Genomic DNA, 22387 nt, shown 5'->3' with positions numbered 1-22387 from the left:
AAAACCGGCCCCAATGTGACTTTAACATGTGGTCCCTTAACCTGGAGGTTACAGTGTACCATAAAGACTCACACAATAGGACCAATTATCTATATTTTATAGCAATTTCCCAACAGTTACTTAAGAGTATCTGGGCCAAGAAAGTGCTACATATAGAAAATATATGTCCTATTTTGTTTCAGTATTTGGAATATCATCTCATTAATCTCGGTTTCTTTCTTTAAGTGTGGCCACAAGTCTAAGGCCAGCAAAGCAGCTAATCGCAGAAAAAGACCTGTTCTATATATTATCACTGCACTGGTCAGTCAGCAGTCAAACTGGATTTTTCACCACATTCATGGTTGTTGATCAGCTCAACTATGCAACGATCAGAGTCAATAAAGTTGTATTTTGTATGACTTAGCTTCAAAGAAATGGCTTAAATTTGGCCATGCTGAAAACTAGCTAAGTTGGCCAACCTAGCCATAGAACATGCACCCATAAGTTCATGTTCATAGTTCTCAAAATTGCCAGTCAAAAATTTGTGGGAGGCCTATTATCTATCCCCTCATCCATTTCTTCATGCATTCATTCCAACAAACACTGATGATTCCCCTTCTTCCATAGCACTGTTCCATGTAGAGTCTAATATAAATATGTAAAATTCTAAAACAGCCTTTAAAGAGTCAAATTTTGTTGAACTAGGAGCCCCAATATTCAGTTTATTCTATTCAATGACATGACTGTCATCAGTCTAAACATACACGGTACTGTGCCCTTGTAAAAGAACTCTACAGCAACTTCAAAATGCTAACAGTTAGCATGAGATAATAATATTGTCTAAGTAGACTAATGTGATCCAGAAGCTTCCACTATCTTTTCAAATAAGTAAAAAGTTAAAATACAGTTATTCCGATCAGCAGGGACATTATGCATGATTCTATAACTACATCACGTTTTCTAAGGCAAGTGATAATTTCCTTTTCATTCCCTGTAAATCCCATAAAAGCACCTTGTAATGCTTCATACAAAAAGCTGGTGCTCACAAGATCCAAATTGGTCTTACCTTCACTGCAATTATTAAACTGTGGAAACAATCACTCTCCCAAAAGGCTGATAAATACAGGAACCTATGCACAGTGACTTTCGTTCATAATCTGTCTGAAAAGACACATCAAAATCTACTATTTCAAAAGCTGTTCTTACCCTACAATTATATATTGATATTAGATTAAATAACAATAATGTTATTTTACATGGGTAGGCTCAATTTTCTTTTTTTTTAAATTTTATTTATGTATTTGTCAGAGAGAGCGAGTACAGGCAGACAGAGTGGCAGGCAGAGGCAGAGGAAGAAGCAGACTCCCTGCTGAGCAAGGAGCCAGATGTGGGACTCGATAACAGGACACTGGGATCACGACCTGAGCCAAAGGCAGCCGCTTAACCAACTGAGCCACCCAGGCGTCTCTAGGCTCAATTTTCCATCCAGAGTCAGCTCCACCATCTTTCGAAGGCCTTTGTGATTCTATTGCCACAATAATCCCTGCATCTCTTTTTATTTTTTTTTTATTTTTTTTTAAATTTCTCTGATTATAGGAACAATATATGTTTCTTGTAAGAACACAGAATAGAGTAGAAATTCAAAGTCAAGAACTGTGTCAAGAACACAGAATAGAGTAGAAATTCAAAGTCCTTCATAACTTTGTCCTACAAAGATAATAAAGGTTAACATATGCTGTGTATACCTTTAGATTTTTGTCTACGTGCCTGTGTCAAGAATGTTCTCTTTCTTATTTTATTTTTCCACTACCAAGTCTAATCCCCAACCCACTTTCTTGTCAGGGCCTGATTTTCCTCCACTCCCAGAATCTAAAGCATCTTACCTCACCTCCAATAGTAGAACTAGAAGCAAATGAAAATCAAAGGATCGGAAAAGGAGTTAGAGGGGTGCCTGGTTGGCTCAGTGGGTTAAGCCTCTGCCTTCGGCTCAGGTCATGATCTCGGGGTCCTGGGATCAAGCCCTGCATCTGGCTCTCTGTTCAGCAGAGAGTCTGCTTCTCCCTCTCTCTCTGCCTGCTTCTCTGACTACTCGTAATCTGTCTGTCAAATTAATAAATAAAATCTTTTAAAAAAAAGAAAAAAAGAAAAGGAGTTAGGCACATGGTAGGGGAAAGAATAAAAGAGAAGGGTACAAGAGGCAGCAGAGATGTGAAAACCAATAAGAGTATCCTAAGAGAGCCAAATAAAGTCCCTTCCCATGAAGATGCTGATGAAGTTCGACCCATGAGTCACTGCCAGACTGATATCCTCTGAGCCACACCCCCCTTATCCCCCTTTTCTGCCAACCACTACCATTACCATTAATCCTTCACCACCTAAACCAGGAGCCATCTTTGAAAAACAGAAATCAGGCCAATCTCTGAGCAATCACTCACCGTAGGAATATTTTGATTGTTCAACCTAGTAACCTCAGTGATCCAAAGATAGTATAACTCCTTACCTTAATTGTATTGGTGACTTTGCCACCCAGGAAAGATTAAATCAATAGAATAGAGATAACAAAGTAAATCAAACCCACACTATTTATACTTTTTATGGAATATGTTTAAAAGTAATTTTCACATCACTGGGCTATTCTAGGTATGTTTATTTAAAGAGTCTGAAATACTTTGAGATTATGATTTCAATTTGACACATGCAATTGATTTCAAACTTGTGATATTAAAATGGAAGGTGTAAGAACATTTGATTTAATTTTGGAAACAGTGTGGAAGTGTTTAACAGAGTCTTCAATAAATGGTGCTGGGAAAATTGGACAGCTATATGTAGAAGAATGAAACTCGACCATTCTCTTACACCGTACACAAAGATAAACTCAAAATGGATAAAAGACCTCAACGTGAGACAGGAATCCATCAGAATCCTAGAGGAGAATATAGGCAGTAACCTCTTCGATATCAGCCACAGCAACTTCTTTCAAGATATGCCTCCAAAGGCAAAGGAAACAAAAGCAAAAATGGACTTTTGGGACTTCATCAAAATCAAAAGCTTCTGCACAGCAAAGGAAACAGTCAACAAAACAAAGAGGCAACCCACGGAATGGGAGAAGATATTTGCAAATGACAGTACAGACAAAAGGTTGATATCCAGGATCTATAAAGAACTCCTCAAACTCAACACACACAAAACAGACAATCATATCAAAAAATGGGCAGAAGATATGAACAGACACTTCTCCAATGAAGACATACAAATGGCTATCAGACACATGAAAAAATGTTCATCATCACTAGCCATCAGGGAGATTCAAATTCAAACCACATTGAGATATCACCTTACACCAGTTAGAATGGCCAAAATTAGCAAGATAGGAAACAACATGTGTTGGAGGGGATGTGGAGAAAGGGGAACCCTCTTCCACTGTTGGTGGGAATGCAAGTTGGTGCAGCCTCTTTGGAGAACAGTGTGGAGATTCCTCAAGAAATTAAAAATAGAACTTCCCTATGACTCTGCCATTGCACTACTGGGTATTTACCCCAGAGATACAGATGTAGTGAAAAGAAGGGCCATCTGTACCCCAATGTTTATAGCAGCATGGCCACGGTCGCCAAACTGTGGAAAGAACCAAGATGCCCTTCAATGGACGAATGGATAAGGAAGATGTGGTCCATATACACTATGGAGTATTATGCCTCCATCAGAAAGGATGAATACCCAACTTTTATAGCAACATGGATGGGACTGGAAGAGATTATGCTAAGTGAAATAAGTCAAGCAGAGAGAGTCAATTATCATATGGTTTCACTTATTTGTGGAACATAACAAATAGCATGGAGGACATGGGGAGTTAGGAGAAGGTAGTTGGGGGAAATTGGAAGGGGAGGTGAACAATGAGAGACTATGGCCTCTGAAAAACAATCTGAAGGGTTTGAAGAGGTGGGGGGGTGGGAGGTTGGGGGAACCAGGTGGTGGGTATTAGAGAAGGCACAGATTGCATGGAGCACTGGGTGTGGTACAAAAACAATGAATACTGTTATGCTGAAAATAAATAAAAAAATGATTAAAAAATTAAAAAAAAAACAGAGGTTGATTTACTACATGTATATGTTTGATCATTATTTTTTTAAGTTGCTTATGTTCTTAGAATGATTTGCTTGTTAGGTTTGTAAGTCTGCCCCACCAGGCAGTTGAGGTGCTTGAGAAATCAGATATATTAAATGTATAAAAGAGGTTTAAAATGCTTAAGGGAATTGAATTACCTAAACTAGGATCAGAACTAATTGTTTAGAGAAATTTCAACTTTTAAACTTGAATTAACCAAATGTTAATAAAATAAAATATGAAAGAGCCTGTTCTTATTATTATATAATAATGACTTGATTTAAAAATAGACTCATAAGATTTGTAGGTTGCATAGGTTTCTGAATGCACAGCTTTAATAGATTAAATATTAATTTAAAGCCCAATTAAATGTAAGAAGGCCCTTTTTAAAAATTCCCCTTGGGAACCCTCCTACACTGTTGGTGGGAATGCAAGCTGGTGCAACCACTCTGGAAAACAGCATGAAGGTTCCTCAAAATGTTGAAAATAGAACTACCCTATGACCCAGCAATTGCACTGCTGGGTATTTACCCTAAAGATATAAACCTAGTGATCCGAAGGGGCACGTGCACCCAAATGTTTATAGCAGCAATGTCTACAATAGCCAAACTATGGAAAGAACCTAGATGTCCATCAACAGACGAATGGATAAAGGAGATGTGGTATATATACACAATGGAATACTATGCAGCCATCAAAAGAAATGAAATCTTGCCATTTGCGATGACATGGATAGAACTAGAGGGTATCATGCTTAGCGAAATAAGTCAATCGGAGAAAGACAATTATCATATGATCTCCCTGATATGAGGGAGAGGAGATGCAACATGGGGGGTTAAGGGGGTAGGAGAAGAGTAAATGAAGCAAGATGGGATTGGGAGGGAGATAAACCATAAGTGACTCTTAATCTCACAAAACAAACTGAGGGTTGCTGGGGGGAGGGTCATTGGGGGGGTGGGGTTATGGACATTGGGAGGGTATGTGCTATGGTGAGTGCTGTGAAGTGTGTAAACCTGGCGATTCACAGACCTGTACCCCTGGGGAAAAAAATATATGTTTATAAAAAATAAAAAAAAATAATAATAATAAATAAAAAAATAAAAATTCCCCTTGGACAATAAAATGCTCATACTGAAAGTAAACTCCAAGAAAGCAGGGATTTTCTCTGCCGTGTTAACCCTGGTGACCTCAGAGCCTAAGACAATGTCTGCAAATGGCAGGCAGGCAGAAATACTTGTCAAATGAATACCAGAATGAAGGACTTTGAGCTGGGAATCTATCTTAAACTTCAACTTGGTATCACTCAGAAAATCAAATTAGAGCAACCAGTCATACCAACACTAATGGAAAAACCAGTGTTCTAAGATATGTGTAGATTTAAGGAAATACAAATTTTGGAACAAAATTGCCAAAGGATGCTGTGGGAAGCCAGAACTATAAGAATGAGACTACAAGGATTTGATCCCTGAGTGGCGATTACAGATGGAAACAAAGAGGTAAGGAATTGGGCAGTACATTTTAGAGTAAGAAATAAAGCTAACCAGCCTCAAGGTTCTCTCAGAAGGATGACCCATGTGCTACTGAAACCAGAGTAGAAGCATGGCCAATTGCATGGTATTGGACCTGTAGAAAAGGTCAAAAAGAGCATCTGTTCTAGATGTGGCTATGAGAATTTGTAGGAAGAAGTGTGTTGATGAGAGCAACTTATGAAATATAAATATAGCACAAATCAAGCTGCAGAGAGTTTTGAAGGGAATGCGGCCAAGATGGCAGAGTAAACCATCTCTTCCAAGACCTGAGCTGGGAATGGAAGTAATGACAAGGAATAGTAAGTAAAAAGACAGAGACAAGTCTGAGGAAGTAGTTGCCTTTTATCGTCTTGTTTAAGCTGTGAGAGTTGGCTTCTCTTAAAAATGCAGACCGAGGAGAACATTTTATAATGACAGGAAAAAAGCGAGGATTGGGGGGAGGCAAGGAAATCACATCAGATGAGGAAGCACAATTTTACAAGAGAAATCTAAGTCAATTCAGTGAACGCTGCTAGAAAATTCACCAGACAAATGCAGCAATAAAAATGTGGGAAGATTTATCCTTAGTATGCATATATACCAGGTCCTAACTCTATGAGCTGAAGAAACAGCAGTGACCAAGACAGACGGGTCCCCTGCCCACATGGGGCTTACAATCTAGTCAAAATAATTAGGATCAGAACTAATACTAATTTAAAAAGTAAAATAAAAGCTGTATATAACGCAATTCCACATGGTGTTATCAAGAAACAAAATAAAGCAGGGGAGGGAGAAAGAGAATGAAAGGACTCCATAGGACTGTTGAGACAAGGAGGAACAGATCAGAGTCCAGCTGGCCTTTTGGGGGTGGGAGAGAGAAGGCTGAAAAAGGTGGGAGGAAGCTGGGGATCCTGGGAATCATAGTCTCTGGGAATCTCATTGAGCCTTAGACAATGGCATGACAATTACCTCTAATTTCCCCACTTGATGGCAGCCTTGATTCTGAGACTAAAAACTATAAGGCTTCTTTTTAACCCCCTTAGCATCTCACTGGCAGATGGTCGGATGTGGAAGGAGCTGTCTTTATAGGTCCTTTCCTGGCATTTCTAAATAAATCTGGGTCCTCTGGTCCCCAAATGCACCATGTTATTCATGAGAGTTGACCTTACATAAAAGTATGTGAAACATGTTTGGCAGTGAATTAGTTATGTACAGAAGAAACATGAGCTGACTACGAGCAAGATCAATCACAAGCACAAGAAATCTAAAGGAAAAATACAGCTAAAACATGTTTAGTTTCCTCTTCTCTAGCTGGAGTTTGAGTTGTAAGGGTAACTAGTCAGACCTTTTGCATTGCCTTTCAAAACTTGAATAAATCCTTTGTCCCCTGTGTGATTTATTTTAAGCTTAGAAAATTAGAAAAGTTAAGCATTTAACTGCATCTTAAATAACCAAGAGAAATTTCCCTTAGGTTCTGTCTTCAAAATTAGAGTGATCATAGAATGACTTCAAACACTGACTCATCCAACCAAAAGTACATGACTAAGACAAAATGAACTACTTAGAACTCTTGCCCTAGATAGAATGCCAAGAGCCCTCAAAAGTCTCTCCCTACCGAACACCTTCCCACAGAACGCAGAGACCCAGTATAACTCTAGGATCCCTGACAGAGGGTCATTCAGCCTTTGCTTGAATACGTCCTGTGATGAGAAGTTCATAACCTCACAGAACAGCCATTTCATTTTGGGTCAAGTTTCATCACTACATAAGCTTTCAGTACCCAGAGCTACAGGGCACCTCCTGGTAACTCACCCTAAGTGCTTCTGCTTTGTTCATCAGGTCCTCCAAATTAAGTTAAGTGTTCTTTAAATCTCTCAAATAAGAAACACAAATGCAATTCAAACCCTCCTACATTGTAATTTTAGGACATATTTAATATTGACTTCAATGTAGTAAAACAATTCTGTAAATACACATTATTTAGCCCCTTTTCAGTAATGAAAAATGGAATCTACTAGAAACCAAATTTATCTGGGAAAATACCTAAAATTTAGAAAAAAAAAAAAACACTGAAACATTTATTCCTAAGATTAAATATTTAGCACTTGGGAGTATACCAAGTATGCCATAAAATCCTTATTTTAGTTAATGTCCACAAAGTGAATATTTGCTTTTCAAAATAATTTATTTATTTTTACTTAACACCTGTACATTTGACTTCTGAAATCGTGGGAAAATATATTCTCTTGAAGCATTCACTTAGGTGTTATGAGAAGTTGCAAAAACAGACCTGAGGGGGAAAAAAATAAATGAGAAAATCTAACAAAACAAACCAAGTTAAATGTCACTTTTTTAATTACGTGACAAAGTGTCCATTGTGGAAATAAAGCTCTGCTCCACAAGTCATGCTACACCCCCTTCCACCATTCTGATTCTTAGAGGAAACAGCTAAAATCATTCAAAGGGGCTCCTTTCTCTCTGAGTTCTAATATTAAATACTCTTCCATGAGCATTATGCAAAGCACACACATATGGATTTATCCAAGACATAGAGGTTCTCCACAGAAGTTAAAAACTGACCTGCATAATTCATCTAAGTGCCACGTCGCTGAGGTGCTGAATCATTTCCTTAGCTTTAAAATATTTTCCACATCTCACACAGGTCCATTCTCAGTTTGTTTTCTTTTGAAAATGTTACTGTTCACTCATAGCTACTTTAAAAATGTTAATTGTAATAACAAACCCTGTAATAAAAACCCTGGATTTTTTCCCATAGCCTGACTTATCTCTGTCATGCGGGGTAGTTGGGCTTTATGCCTCGAGCAAGATGTTAAGAGGTCCAGTTCTCAGGAATAGACTAGATGTACGGAGACACAGCTTGGAGCCTGCAGTCACAGCTGGGGGCCAGGTCAGGGCAGAGATGGCAGGTGCTAGCTGAGCAGGCTCCTGGGTCCTTAGGCCTGGACTCCAGGACACTCAGACTTGTGGAAATGTTGCCGGTGATGGCAAACTGCATGTTGTTTGTTTCTCTACCCTTAAAAGTGCCTTTCTAACTAGTGAGTTAAAAGCAGATGGCCCACTCTCCTGGAGACCCTGAGAAAGGGTCCATTGTGGAAAAGGCTACCCCAGGCCCCGGCTCAGACAATAAGAAAGTCCCCATTCCATGGTGATGCTCTGGGAAGTCCATAGGGCTCTGCCTCCCTCTTTCTGTGAAAGTCTGTGCTTGTCACCCACTTCTCTGTACCCAAGTTCATACCCAAGTCTGTACTTGTCAGCTCAAGCTGCCATTAACAAAATACCAAAGACTGGGTGGCTTGAGAAACAAAAATTAATTTCTCAAAGTTCTAGAGGTTGAAAGTCCAAGATCAAGGTCTGGCAGGGTTTGGTTTCAGGTGAAAACCCTATTTCTGGCTTGCAGGTCTCTCCACCTTTGCCCGGTGTCCTCACATGGCAGAGAAAGCCTCTTCTTATAAGGCTAGAGTCCTATTAGATTAGGGTTCCACTCTTATGACCTCATTTAACCTCACTTCCTAACCTTACTTCCTAAAGACCCTCTCTCCAGATACAGTCACATTGGGGGTTAAAGTTACAACAGATGAAGGACAGGTGTACAATTCAGTCCATAGCAAATAGACAAGAAACTGACTGAATGGAAATGAAGCAGCTCATAAAATCTCCAAGAAATTTAGAGTACCAGAATGACAAAGTAGGCAAAAGCAAAAGGAAGTTACACATCCAGAAACATTCCCAAACTATTCCCAAAACCATTCTGATGAGGCCCCACTCCTACCAGTGGATGCCACAGCCATGGCTGTTAGCCCATGTGGCTTAGAAAACCAAACACCAGTGCATGGTCACTGCCACTACCATCAGCCTCCATATTCACTTTCTCTGACCCTATCAGTCCCAATTCAACATCCCAGACATCTGGTAAGTGAGCCTTAGTCAGAAGCCAGCATTTAGCTGCAAGGGATGCTGAAAAGGCAAGCCACAGGCATTTTTTTCTTCATCTGAAATACAAAATGGGTCCTACCTCCTATCAAGACTCAGATGATTCACAATTCTCTAGACATAGGGAAAAGGTTCAAATGCTAGGGAAACACTCCTCCAAATGACAAAAACCCAAGCAATTATTATCTATCTCCTATTATTAATAATAAGTTAATAGCTGGTATATGTATATAATAAAAACAAAAGTTTAATGAAAAAACAACCTGGTTATAGACATGGACTGCAATATTATCTCTCTCTTCTATCTTACATCATTAGAAAATTCTGATCATAAATAAGAAAATTGACTTTATAACCTATTAGATTGGGAACTGCAATGTGAAAAACACAGGACTTTAAAGTAAGAAGAAATGGAAAACATTTAGGAAGTGACCCAATTATCAGTGAGAAAGGATAAAGGTGTCAGCTGGGGCACTAAATGTGGGACTAAGATACCAGGAAAAGATATGAAATATTTCAATGGGAAATACTGATGGGACTTTCTGTTTAATGAATATTGGTTGAGGTTACAGAGAAAAGAAGAGTAAAGATCAAATCTAAAATTTCTAGTTCCAATAAAAACTCATCCCTTTACTAAATTAAGCTCTTTCACTGAAAATGTTGTTGCATCACTAGTTTGCCTAACAAATTTTCAAAAACTAACAATAAAAAATTAGCTGAAGTCTTGGACCAAGTAGGATACCCTGGATAAAAAAGTCAACATAAGTAGTGAAAAGAAGGGCCATCTGTACCCCAATGTTTATAGCAGCAATGGCCACGATCGCCAAACTGTGGAAAGAACCAAGATACCCTTCAACAGACGAATGGATGAGGAAGAAGTGGTTCATATACACTATGAAGTATTACGTCTCCATCAGAAAGGATGAATACCCAACTTTTGTAGCAACATGGACAGGACTGGAAGAGATTATGCTGAGTGAAATAAGTCAAACAGAGAGAGTCAATTATCATATGGTTTCACTGATTTGTGGAGCATAACAAATAGCATGGAGGACAAGGGGAGTTAGAGAGGAGAAGGAAGTTGAGGGAAATTGGAAGGGGAGGTGGACCATGAGAGACTATGGACTCTGAAAAACAATCTGAGGGTTCTGAAGGGGCGGGGGGTGGGAGGTTGGGGGAACCAGGTGGTGGGTATTGGAGAGGGCACGGATTTCATGGAGTACTGGGTGTGGTGCAAAAACAATGAATACTGTTACGCTGAAAATAAATTTAAAAAATTTAAAAAAAAAAGTCAACATAAGAAACCAGGCCAAAAAACATAAAATTGATATCAGACATGTATTATTGCACTATCTTTCTGGGAAAGAGGAAATTTGGAGAAGAGAAAATTTGAGAAAAAATTTAACCAAGGGAATAAATAGAATAGAAATAAAAAGCAAATAAAATATGAAAGTAACCTAACATGTGCCCCATAGTTTTAGTAATCCTTTTTTGATATAAAAATATTCTGAAAATTTAGGAATAAAAAATACCAAAATGAATTTATTCACAAAAGATTATAGAGAGAAGAGATATGAAAAATAGTCTTGTGGAACTTTTCCCACAAATCAATCATATAAACTCAACTGATATGTCCATGGTACAGCAAAAAAAAGCAAAGAGAGTGCCATAAACTAGCAATCAGTGAGAAAGAAGCCAATCCTGAGCAAAATGCAGAAAGAGATTACCATATGGCTGACTTATTTGCTTACCTGAAGTTTTCCTCTACCAAGTATGAGCATCATCATGATGGAAGGAGCTATGGTTTACTCTTCTTTATGTCTCAGTGCACACAGTACACACAATGGCCCAGAGGGTGTACTTAAGAGATATTGGTGGAAATAAACTGGACTGAGCTGAGCAAGTTCACTAAGAATAAGCCTTGTGAGCCAAGGTGAGTGTAAGCTGAATTGAATAGCAGAGTTGGACATATCTATAAGTAATTTCAAAGAGATGTAATCAATGTTCTCTAACGCAGAGATCTTTAGTGGCATATCCTGGACTACGTGCATGGATTGTTCCAGTTTAATATTTTTACCAAACATTTACGGAAAAATCAAGAGGTATGTACTTGAAACATACAAATGACTTGAGTCTGGGAGGTAAAGCTAACATATTGAATAACTGAGTCAGGATTTTTTTTTTTAAAGCTAGAAGGAGGGACCACACTTAATGAAAACAACTATAAAAATGTAACAGAGATCAATAGAAAGTTCTGCAGCTCAATAATAACAACAAACAAACTTACTACAATAGCACAGGACAGGGAAATGTAAAATGACTGAAACCTCTAATTCTGCCATTATGGTTGTCCAGAGTGTTTGAAATTTTTCCCTCCAAAACCTACTTAGTAACTTGGTGGGGTGCCTGAATATTCAGTTGGTTAAACATCTGACTTGATTTCAGCTCAGGTCATGATCTGAGAGTCCTGAGATTAAGCCCTGTGTCTTGTTCTGTACTCAGCAGGGAGTCTGCTTCCTCTTCCCTCTCCCTTTGAGCAACCCCCCCACCAAATAAATAAATAAATAAATAAATCTTTTTAGAAAGGAAATTTGGGATAAAATATAATGTAGAAACTTCTAAATGCACAGCTAAATTTACAAAAGAAAAAGTAAGGAAAATACAGAGGTACCATAAAAGTAAAAGTACATGAGCTACTAGACGACCCCAGGAGTATGGAAGTAGGAAAAGAATGCTGGTATCAGTAACCAGGGTTTAGGCCAATGGGAACTGGATATTTAGGAATGAGATTCCTTATAAACCTGGGCCCATCACTAAAATAGCAAACAAGGAAAGAAACTCATATCCACCTAACAGCATAGGAAATGGTAAAGAAACTTATCTATCTCTGCTTTAACTATGAGTAGGAAACAAAAGGTCATCTTTGAACATTTGTAATCACTGACCTATCCACATACATAATGGAGGTATAAATATACAGTAATCAACAGGTCTGCAAATCTCAATCCCAAAAGTAATACAAAAAGTGGTTTGAAAGTGATGATATCCCTGAGGCAGTAGGTAGAGGCAAAAATAAATCTAGCCTAGAGTCACATGCCCTTAATGCTGTAGTACAGGATTCTGACAGACAAAACTCCACTGAAGATGAACTCACAGTCCAAAGCAACAAGATCCATAAAAATACAATCTGCCAGAAAAGAGCCAACAGGTGTACTAAATAGCAGGTCCCCACCTACAAGAACTATTGATGTATAGACTATGCGATAAATGTGTGTAAAACTACTAAATACTTGAAAAAAGTAATAAAAAATATTAAAACAGCAAGACACTATGAAAAGCAAGAACAGGTAAGAAAAGATGACTGGGAAGTACTTCTAAATATTAAGATATAATCATTGAAATTTAAAAAGCTCAAAAGAAGAGTTAAACACATTGGACATAGGTGAAGAAAGACTTAGTGAACTAAAAGAGATATCTGAGGAAATTACCCAAAATGCAACAAAGAACAAATATAAATATAGGAAATATGTATTTTTTGAAGTTTAAGAAATCTACACAAAATGCAAGGGAATGTATATTTAATATGAGTTACAAAAGTAGACACTTAAAAGAATGGCAGAGAGAAGCTATTTAAAGAAAGCATAGCTGAGAATTTCCCAAAATTGATGAAAGACATGAGTTCTCAGATTTAAGAAGCACAAGTCCGAAGTAAGATAATTAAAAATAAATCCACACGGAGGCACGCCATTATGAAACCACAGAACATAAATACAAAGAAAAGCTCTTAAAAACAATGCAAGAAAAGACATTGCCTAAAAAAGACCAATTAGACTAAACAGACTTCTCAAAAGCAGAAGTTAAAATGTGATGGAATGATTATCTTTAAAATATTGAGAAACAGAACTGTTGACCAAGAATTCCATTCTCAGCTACTATGCAAATCCAATAAAATTAACTTTGAAAGTGTGAACCCTTTATAGACCCTTTCTGAAAGAACAACCAAAGGGTGTGCTTCAGGAAAAGCAAAATGGAAGCCAGAAAGAAGTAAAAGAAGACAACACTGGGCAAAGAAAGGAAAGTATAGGGAAAATTGAAGCATTCATTTTTTTTTTAATAAAATAATAATGAGGACTAGTTTGGATCATATTTAAAAAAGGTAGAATTAAAACATTTACCAATGTTAAGATAAAATGGGGGAATATGATTAAAGTTAATCATACAGATCAGCAGATGAGAAATATTAATTCTAGGCTTCATAAAGTCAAGTATGCTTATCAGCTTTTATTGATAACCACTAAAATTAAAGACAGACAATATAAAACTTCCATATAAGAAGTAGGAAAAATGAATAAGGAAAAGTTGATTAGCAAAACAGAAGGTAGGAAAAAGAGGGAGACAAAGAAAGGGCACGGGAAAAAAAAAACCAAGATAAATAGAATGTAAATATAGATAGAAACAACTGCAAATATCAGTAATCACTAACTAAAACTTGGGTGTCTAAGTAGAAGTCATCCATTTGTCTTTTTTTTTTTTGAGATTTTGTTTACTTATTTGAGGGAGAAAGAAAACATGAGTGGGGAGAGGGGAAGAGGGACAAGGAGACTCTGCTGAATGCAGAGCCTGACATGAAGCTCAACCACATGACTTGAGATCATGACCTGAGCCAAAGTCAGATGCTTAACTGATTGAGCCACCCAGGCACCTCTCCATGTGTCATTTATAAAGGGACACAACTGAGACATAAGAACATAGAAAGGTAAAAAGGTGAAAAATATATTTTTATTTACCCCTTTTAGTTAAATATTCACACCTTTTGTTGTGATTTTATCAATGTGCTTGATTACTGCATGCTGGTCCAGACCCTTTAGTGCGGTTATATAATACTCTATACATGTACTGTTGCCTTTTTATATGGGCCTAGATGAGTTTTTTTAATAGACTTTAGGATATAAAGAACCCTTAGAGATAAAATCAATCAATTTCCTTTCATCATAGGATAAAAGGAAAGCTTCTCAGAAAAATGAAGCAATTCTAAACAAATAATATAACCTCCAAATATAAAAGACATAAATTGACAGAATTACCAGTAGAAATGCACACATCTGGAAGTTTTTACACACCTCCTTTGGTTCTTGATAGATTAAAAAGAAAAAAGTCATACAGATACAGCAAACTTGGACCACAATGTCAACAAGCTTAAATCAAAGGACAAACATGGACTCCAGCATGGAAGTTAATTAGCTCTTAAAAGGCTTTAAACAATCTGAAATTGATCGTTGGGAATCACGCATCAGGTGGAGAGTCTGGTCAAATGGCCTCTTAGATCCCAACTAACTCTCAGATTGTTTAGTCTAGTTTCAATAAATATTTCACTCAAAGATTTAAAATCCAGGCTTTTCTTTTTTCTTTTTTTCAAAACTGGGTAAAGCTCTAGGATGAGTTATAGCTTGAGGTATAAACCTCAACATTCCCACTGTTTTCCACTTTGAGTTTGGTGTGGGGTGGGGATCACCAAGCTAAACCCAAAGAAATCTTCATGGGTGTAGTCCAAAGGGAACCAAATCAAACAAACCAACAATTTTGCACAAATTCCCATGAGCCAAACCACCGAATTTCACTCGGCAATAAAGACCTATATTAGACCCTCCTCACCAACTGGAGCCAAATTTTCCTAAACCTCAGACATGTCAAGGCACTGTTCAGTTTGAAAGATGAGCAAAAAACTACATTTCAAAATAATTAACTTGAAACGATTCAAGATTCTGTAACATTTTGGAGTCTTTACAATACAACATTTTGGACTTTTTACAATGGAATAAAATTAGAAGAAATAAATCATACAGGGCCCTAGTCCCCTCTGCCAGGCAGCAATATTTCCTCCCAGACATTCACCACAGGGACACAAAAAATCAAACAAACAAAAAAAACCTGGTGTATTGATGTTCAACAAACAAATGACAGCAACATTCTAGAAGGAAAAATAAATAACAAAGCACATGTTGAAATAATGTAACAGGCTAAATTTACAACTAACATCTTTCTAAAGACAGACTTGGCCCAAACATCAGTCTGTATATACAATTATAGTTCTACTGTTATAAAAACAGATAAGGACAAAAGGGAGCCATCATTTAATTGGTTCATACTGTACCTACTTGTGTGGAAAATAGTGCTGTGTGGACTGATGTATGAATTTACATTTACATTTACAAATTTATGATATCTCAGTGTTCCTTTTAGAGAGTCTAATTAGTTTGCTTACCTTACATCATTTTAAAAGGAAGGATTAAGGAGGAATTAACTTCACTGATGTTTACCTTACCACCTAGGGAAGAGCAAGAAGGGTGGAAGAAAAAGTCAACAGAACAATCATTTGTCCCACGAGCTTCTGGATCCTTTGGCTTTTCCTTAAATTCCTTTAGGCTTTCATACATGTCATGCCATCTCTCTGGAATACCATCTGGGACACCCAGGCTTGCGGATTTGAGATTAGTTTTACAAGAATTGTATAGATATCAGATGGCAGGGTTTCTTTTCTTACATGAAAGCTATTACTAACATAATGGTCTATCTCACAAAGTTCTGGCATCACGAATAAAGAAAGCACGGTTAGTTTCAATCCCCCAAGCACATTATCAGTTCCTTGAGAGCACACAGGGCATCTTAATATTTGTCGGTTTTCCCACTGAACTGGTCGCAGCGTTTTTAGTGAGTATGCCCTGACTGGCCTGATAGCCTGGCCTTCAAACAACTTAGTATTACTTAGATAGATAACTGGGGATAAAAGACAAGTAAAACAACACCAACAGAAAATTCACTGAAAAAAAAAAAAAAGAAAAAGAAAATCCACTGAAGCGTATGTAAAACCATAGAACGGAAAGGGATCAGGTGTTTTTTAGGGGGCAGATTATGCTTCTTGGTAGAGGAAGACAAGATGGACTTTTTTTTGTTTTTTAAGATTTTATTTATTTATTTGACAGAGAGACATAGCAAGAGAGGGAACACAAGCAGGGGGAGTGGGAGATAGAAAAGCAGGCTTCCCGCAAACAGAGAGCCCGATGTGGGACTCAATCCAGGACCCTGGGATCATGACCTCAGCCGAAGGCAGACGCTTAACAATTGAGCCACCCAGGTGCCCGACAAGATGGACTTACTATCAAAGAAGACCTTACTCTAAAAACTAAAAGACAGGTGAAGAAGGCAATAAAACAGGCTGGGGACAAGCTGTTTGACAGCTTGACAAAGGCTAGAAATAATTGCCCAGTAAGCAAGCAGCTTTGTTATCAAGGGCAGTATAAGAAGCAATGGGCAATGTAAGGAATAAGCTAAGGTTACTATAGAAATAGACACCACCAATCCATAAACATGTATTTAAAACCGTTTCTCGCAGGGACCATTATACCAGGTGAAAGGGGGAGTGGAAGGGAGAGTACAGGTGATAAATGCACAAAGGAGTAAAACACAGCCCTTGTCCTTAGTATGTTGGTTCACCGTACAGGACACAGACAGATGAACACAATTACAGTATGAGAAGCACCGTGTACCAACTATCACAAGTGCAAGGGAAAGGGTAGAACTACCACCATCTGAGCGAGCCAGAAAAAGTTTTTAATAAACGACTTTAAAAAGTAACTCAAGACATTTTTATATAACATATCATTTATATGGCTCCTAACATTTGAGCATTAAAGCAGAAATCTGAGGATCTGATTGGAACACAATTACCATTACAATGAAAGAAAGATCTTTATAATGTAACAAAGCTGTTGCCACATTTCAGAAGACAATGCAATTAAAAACAAAAACAAAAAAACCTTCAGGGCTCTGTTTACAACAAACTGTCAGCACCAAATACTTCAAAATAGGCACTGTGTTCTGTTTTGTCTTGTTTGGTTTCCTGGCCCTTGTTCATTTTATCTTTCCATGTGTAAACACAGTACCTGACTACGCAGCTGTTCACGCTACAGAAAGTAGGAGAGAACACCGTTGAGCTGAAACTTTAAAAAGGTGAACATGGAATCTTTTTGTCACCAAATGGAATTTGCCTGTTTATCGTTCTCTCTTCAACTACCCCTCTTCTTCCAGTCCTCGAAATCACTCAGCAAGAAACACACAACTCCCAAAGCCAGCAAGCGTTCCATGTAGAATATTCAGGAGCCTGGACAAGGCAGTCAGGAGATTCGCTACACCTCACTCACTCCCCCTTTCAAAGTCCAAGCTTTTCCCTTCCCATTCTTCAGAGAAATAGAGAATCAGCTGTTTCACCCCCAGTTCTGTGGACTGGAAATGCAATTTCTGGCTCTGTGACAAATTCCACTGTAGCAAAGCCAATAGCATCCCCCATGGAATTCACCATAATGGGATTTTAACTGTATTGGCATTATGTATAAATTCAAGGAAAACTACATTTCAGGGAATGGTGAATATTGTAAAAGCTTCAAGTTCAGAAGACTAGAATTAAGAAAATTCAATCCTCCTCCCCTTCAGAGCAAAAAAAAAAAAATATATACATATATATATATATATATATATATATATATATATATATATATATATTTTCATGGAGGTGAACAAATGCATTTCTGTCAATTCTCTCGTTCTATCAACATTTATGAATGCGTACTACATACCAGGCACTGAATGAGGTCTGGGAATGCAGCAATGAACAAGAGAGAAATGGACCCTGTTCTCATGGAGTTGTGGGGAGACAGTAAGTAAAACAGAAAAGGATAAGGAAGTGTTAGTGCTATGAAGAGAATGAAAATAGGGTGACACACTAGAAAGCAACTAGATACAGTACTTAATGTTGAGAGGTCAGAGGAGGCCTCTCAGAGGAGGTGATTTATGCTGAGCTCTGAGTGATGAGGAGGAAGAACACCGAGGCATGAGATGCTAACAGGTCTGATGGCAAGAATGACTTTGACCTATGCTAGGGACAGAAAGAAGGCTGCTGTGTTTGGAGCAAAGGGAAGGAAAAAGTAGATCTGAGGGGCCAGAACAGGCCAATTATGGAGGGTTTTTTTGTAAACAACATAAGGCAATCTGGGTTTTGTTCAAAGTTCAATGAAGAGCCTTTGTAGTACTGTAAACAGGGAAATGACTGGACCCAATCCCCATTTTTAAAAAGCCCATTCTGCCTACTGAGTGGTGGGTGGATTATGAGTAGGCAAGAGAGAGGGTTGTTGCAACATTGCATAGGGCAGCATCTGTGAAGACAAAGAAAAACGGATTGATCTGGGAGACATTCTGGAGTTCAGTGGGTAGGACTTGCTGATGGGAGAAGAGAAGAGGCATCAGGAATGACTGGCGCCATTTACTGAGACAAGGTCTACTGAAGGAGAATGGGTATGGAAGAGAATCACGACTTCCCTGGGGCACCTGGGTGGCTCAGTCAGTTGGGCATCTGACTCTTGATTTCAGCTTGGGTCATGATCTCAGGGTCCTGGGATCAAGCTCCGTGCAAGGAGTCAGCTTGGGCTTCTCTCTCCCTCTGCACCCCCCGCCCAACTCTCTCTTTCTCTAATAAATAAATAAATCTTAAAAAAAAAAAAAGGCTTCCCTAAAACATGTTAACTTTCAGATGACCACTAAAGATCCAACTACAGATGTCAGAACATGATTAGGTATAAAAGAAGTCTAGAGTTTGGAAGAAAGATCAGAGCTAGAGATACAGATCTGCTAGTAACATAAAGATTGTATTTAAAGCATGGAATGAATGAGGTTCCAAAGGCATGAAGAAGAACAGAGCTGGTCCAGGAATGGAGCCCATCAGTGTTAAGGGCTGGTGGAAAAAAAGGAGGTGAGAAGACAAGGAACTGCCAAGCGGGTGAGGGAATAGGATAGTTTGTGAGTCCATTTGAGCCCTCTGGGAAGATGACACCAAAGTGGGATTAGACATACAAGAGAAATATAAAGGAGGAGGGGGCAGGAGTAGGTGAAAAAGGTCGCAGACCTTATGTAGGTTTGACATCTATGAAAGGGAGAGGGATGGGAGGACTGCATATGAAGTGCTTTAGACCACAGCCCCGTTCTAAGAGAGAGTAGGCCTGGCCAATGGGGACTTTCTGATCCAATATATCTACTGGAGGAATCTCATGTAGTGAAAGAAGTTCCCAGTTCTCAGTTATTCACTGGGAACATTCTAAGGAAGCCTGGACTATGTTTCCACTGTGTCGGATGGAAGGGTGTGGTAGCTGAAGGCAAATTCTCATGAAGGGAGATCTCAAAGGCACACCTCCACAGCCACCACAGTGTGATGTTACGTAAGCCAAAAGTAAAAGAATGTTTCAAAGAGAAGGGAGAAGTTAGCCCTGTCAAATGCTGCTTAACCATCAAGTAACACAAGAATAGGCATGTGGCTGTTGTTTTTGACAACACGGAGGTCACAAATGACCTTAACAAGAGCAGCTTCAGGAGAGCAGAGAAGACAGAAGCCCACCTGGAGAGGGTCAAAGAATGAACAGGAAGTGAAGAAGTGAAACAAGAGGACAGATAACTCCTTTCAGGTAGTTTTGCTGAGAACAGGGAGCATAGAAATGGAAAAAAGCTGGAAGGGATACAGGTAAGTGAGGGCACTTTTTAATTTTAAGATAGGAGATACTAGAAAATACTGATGAGACTGATCCCATAGATTTGAAACATCAATGATGCTGCACAAAGAAGAAAATTACAAGTGCAGCATGCTTGAGAAGGCAGGAGAGGAAGGCCGCAGGATACAAATGCTTCTGGCAGGGAGAGAGGAGTTCTGACAACCATAACAGGAAGGCAGCCATAGAGTTGGGTACAGATGCAGGCTGGTAGACTTGGCAGTAGGAAGATAGGTAGTGCTTGTCTCACTGGGTCTGTTTACTCAGTGAAGTATGAAGGAGCTGAGGGCAAGGAAAAGCGAAAGGAATGTAGGGAGCTTGAGAAGAATTAAATTGGGAAAGAGTCATCTCAGAGAGTGAGAAAGCAAGCACACCAGGAAAGCGTATTAGGACTCTCACATACCCTGAGTGTCTACTTGAGGTGTGTGGGCATGAGTTCATGGTGAGACCAATCAATGTGATGTTTTTCTGTAGCAATATCAGAGGCCTAAGTGTAGGCACGGTGTAGATGGCTGATTAGGTTTAACAAGACAAGGGGTTTTTTAAGTATATGACGGGGAAAGAGGCGAAAGGATAGGTGGAATTTCTTGGCCATGGATCCAACCCCACATGGGGCTCAGAAGTCATAAATGGGTACACCTGATGGCGGTTAATACTGACTGAATGGCTACGTCTCCTTCAACTTTCCAAACCCCTAGAAAACCTTCCAGTCCTTTGCTTTTCCTCCATTTGGGCAATCTCTGTACTTACTCCTCCTCTGTTGCTAATTGAACTCACAGATATCAACATTTATAATGAATACAATGCAAACCCCTGTGGCAAAAGCTTATTTTTATTTAATTGATTTACATGACAAGTTTTGTGAAATCTTGTTATTTTAGAATGAGGGTTGGATTTTAAAACATCTCTGAATTTAAATATCCCTTATTTGGATGGCAGATGAAAGAGCCTTTTGATGAAAATAAACCAAATAGCTCAACATGACACTTTCTTCTTAAGTCTTTGCCAGGAAAATGGAGTAAATCATATTTGGTGAGGTGTTTAGCTTAATAGATCTATCTAGATCTCAAATGTACATAAAATTGTATTTTTTTTTTAAAGAAAAGACACCACCACATTGATCTTTTTTTCTGGAAATTTACCTCAGAATTTCCCTATTTGAGGAAATCTTTGAAAATTCACTTGAGATATACCATAAAAAACTCCTGACTATAGTAAACAAACTGAGGGTTGTGGGAGGGGAGGTGGTGGGGGGATGGGTAACTGGGTGATGGGCAGTAAGGAGGGCACATGATGTAATGAGCACTGGGTATTATATGCAACTGATGAATCACTAAATTCTATCCCTGAAACTAATAATATACTATATGTTAATTAATTGAATTTAAATAAAAATTTTTTTAAAAACATATACCTTCTTCAGGCAAAAGCATTTGACCAATAAGGTGCTATCTACACCAATCACGTGGTGAAACAGAAACTTTGCAATAAGCAGCTTTCTCCTACAGCCTTAAAGCTACAGTTTGTTTCAGAATAAATCTTAAATACAACACCAAGGTAAGTAGTTTGAGAGAATATAAATGATTGCTTGTGCTCACAGATTTGAATTTCTGATCAAATTCCCGAGTTTGGCAGTTGAAGCCCATGGTAATAATGGGGTTCCAGGCAACAAGAAGAGAGAACTGCCAAGAAACTCTGGCCTTCTCCCATGACCCAACCGCCCACGTTAGAAAAAATGACTGGGAAGCAAATTTGTCAAGAACAGGACCTTCACTACAGAATAACCACCCAAAACCCAGACTATAAACAGCCACTCATTCAAATACACTATTTTTAACAAGAACACCTGAAACACAAATGTATGTTTTTCTTCTCTGAGCTGCTAAACACCAACTGCATTTTCACGTTTGCATATACCCGAGACCAGTGTAATTATAGGCAATCATCCTGTGAAGTTTTAATGATCCAAGGATCCCAAAGGGACTGCAAGAGAGCTGTTTCTTTATTCTCACTATTTTAGCATGAAGAAACGAAGCTACACTTTAGGAAGCTGCTGTGTTGGAAAAAATGTTAACTGCCAAATAAGTCAGGCCAGGAGCAGCACAGTGTAGCAACCGAGGATATCCAGAGTCCAGAATCAACATAGTGCAGCTGCATTCAATAGCGGCACAACACAAGGCCAAGGGGACGGAAAATGTGACAGGTTCCACCCCAGAAGAAGATGGAGGACAATGAACAATGAATAATGTGTAGGGACTGTGG

General features: G+C 38.6%; 1 protein-coding gene across 5 annotated transcripts in view; it reads right to left on the bottom strand.

The window, feature by feature from the left end:
* KIF6 (kinesin family member 6) overlaps positions 1-22387 on the bottom strand; it is a 434768-nt gene that overhangs the window by 379136 nt on the left and 33245 nt on the right. Inside the window, exon 1 of one of the 5 annotated variants that reach the window (XM_032862292.1) lies at positions 17480-17530. The exons of 3 other annotated variants lie outside the window; for them this stretch is intronic. The gene's annotated coding sequence lies outside the window, so the exon portion shown is untranslated. Of the gene's footprint in view, positions 1-17479; positions 17531-22387 lie in introns of those variants that run through there. One more of the 5 variants, XM_032862291.1, reaches the window with a different exon arrangement.

The sequence above is a fragment of the Lontra canadensis genome, unplaced genomic scaffold (genome assembly GCF_010015895.1).
Source record: "Lontra canadensis isolate GAN:19392208 unplaced genomic scaffold, GSC_riverotter_1.0 scaffold23, whole genome shotgun sequence".
NCBI lineage: Eukaryota > Metazoa > Chordata > Mammalia > Carnivora > Mustelidae > Lontra > Lontra canadensis.
This window is presented reverse-complemented; position numbering and strand designations above follow the sequence as displayed.